General features: G+C 37.8%; 1 pseudogene; it reads right to left on the reverse strand.

The window, feature by feature from the left end:
• Positions 1-529: 529 nt before the first annotated feature.
• On the reverse strand, positions 530-1,727 carry LOC136329740 (large ribosomal subunit protein uL6 pseudogene; annotated as a pseudogene).
• Positions 1,728-2,363: the final 636 nt, after the last annotated feature.

Consider the following 2,363-nt stretch of genomic DNA (forward strand, 5'->3'; position numbering starts at 1 on the left):
TGAGAAAACTGTGCCACACTCAAGATCACACAGCCTGTATGTAACTGGAACACCCAGAACTCACATTCAGGAAGACTGGCTCCAGAACTTGGGCTTTCAACCACTTCATTGTACTCAAATAAACATTTGTTAGATGAATTAGAAGACATATTAAAGAGTGGAAGGATTGTTAAATTCAGTAGTTTTTTTATATATGTTTCTTGATATGTATTTTGTTGAACTAGCAGCATTTGTGCGTGTGAGTTTTATTAATGAATAGAGATCCAGAAAACACACACACACACAAAATAACCTCTATATCTTTGTGTGTATTGGGTGTGTGTGGTTATTTAATACTGGAAGGTTTACATACCAGAGTTTTTGAGTAATTTGTTGTCCCCCCACAAAAAAATCAATACATGGCTTTTATTGCATCTTTGAAATATCACAAGTAATTCTGAGGAATCATTCATCCTCTTGCTGTTTCTGTAGCTAGACAACTTAGATCTAATTAATCAGCATGCTGAACTGTTCCTTTTCAGAAACACAGATACCATTCAAAAGCTTTCTGATACCCTGGTTTTTAACTATTGTCGCTTGCTAAATCAAAGCAGCTGAATTTGATACAAGTTCAATGTTGTTTCTTTCAAGAACTAACTCATCTTTCTGGGCTTCACATACTGAACAAGCAATGCCTGACCTCATCTGTACCCTGCTGATGTGTCTTTTACCCAAGAAATTTCTGATTTCAACGAGAGACCCATTCTCCTGACAATGACATTGATGGGGAAGTGAGCGTACACAGACCTTATCATGTAACAAAAGCCCAGGGTAACACTTTAATCACATTCTGTACATGACTGCAGACATTGCAAATGGTGGCCAGTTCCTTTCTATTTCCCTACCGCTTGTCAACCCAGCGCCTCTTCCTTTTCTTTCCAAGGAGACAGAGTTCGGCACTGATGTGATTGGAGTCCCTCCACAGGTGCCTCTGGGGCCCTTTACAGCACCCCATGTGTGCGTCCCTTCTGAACGACGTAGACACTTTTGGAAAGTCACAGTCTGATTGCTGAGGATGATCTTCATCCTCGCACTAGATGTAGCAAAGAGAGCTGAGATAATTTTTTCTTATACAATTAACAATTTCTTTCTGGACTTTTCCAGTAAATTGGAACTAAAATTGGGCTTAGCAATCATTTAACAACTTAGAAGAAAAATTGGGGCTAACAATTTAAGAAACTCCAGAAAGCAAACATGGAATGTGGATTGAAAACAAATTATTTTATTTGAGTCACTCATTGATAATTTTTGGAAATAAAACTCAGTGGCTTTTTTTTTTTCTCAGTAGTTTTTTTTTTTTTAATCTTTCTTAGGTCTGCCCAAAGAAAGAGGGATGATATATAAGCCAGAAAAGTATTGAGTGGAAGATTATATGATGCTAGTGAATTTGTGACTTGTTAGGAGATACCATCTGTGTATAAGGCTGCTCTACCACAGTTCATAGAACCATTTACAGAAGAAATGTGATAGTACATGGCACTGAGCTCATGAACTTTTGGGGCCTCTATAAGGCAGCACTACCAATGAGACAAGATGCCTCTGACCAATAAAAGTGATGAATTTGGTGTTCTGAAAAGCTGAGAAGTCAAGTGGTCGCCTTTGTTTCTAATTAACAGTGCTTTCCAAGTTGGGGGGGGGGGTGGATGTTTAAAAAAAATACGTGATGTATGTGTTTACTTATTACCCATTATCACAGTAGAATGGGATTGCACCCTTGTAGGGTAGCATAGATTGGATATGATAGTATTCTCTGCTAAGTTTCAATTTAGTCACCATGGATTGTAAACTTGCTAAGCCCTTAAAGGGCGAACATCAGGGATATTTAACCCGTGTGTTGCTGTTAAACATTATCTTTTCAGTTTTTTACTGGTGCAGTTATTTTCTATTCTTTTGTTTTAAACGCTTTTTAATTTATTTTATTTTATTGATTTGAGAGAGAGAGAGAAAAAAAAGGGAGCGAGAAAGAGACAGAAACATCAATCTGTTCCTGTATGTTCCCTGACCAGGGATTGAACCCACAGTCTTTGCCTGTCAGGACAGTGCTCTAACTAAACTATCTGGCCAGGGCTGATGCAATTATTTTCATAGGACATAAGAAACATTATTTATTCCCAGTGGTTCATCTTGTTAGAATTGACCCTTGTCCAGCCTTTCTAGATTATGACATCAGATAGATTGTTTTCTTTTCAGCTTTGTGGTATCCATGTATTTGATGAACTTGCCTTCTCGAAGTTATAGATACATATATCAAGTCAGAAAGAGCTGAGGGCAGAACACTGTAGTTCTCTGGCAATAGCAAGCAAAAGCTACAAGCTGTTAAGAAA

Source organism: Saccopteryx bilineata, chromosome 3, assembly GCF_036850765.1.
Source record: "Saccopteryx bilineata isolate mSacBil1 chromosome 3, mSacBil1_pri_phased_curated, whole genome shotgun sequence".
Lineage (NCBI taxonomy): Eukaryota > Metazoa > Chordata > Mammalia > Chiroptera > Emballonuridae > Saccopteryx > Saccopteryx bilineata.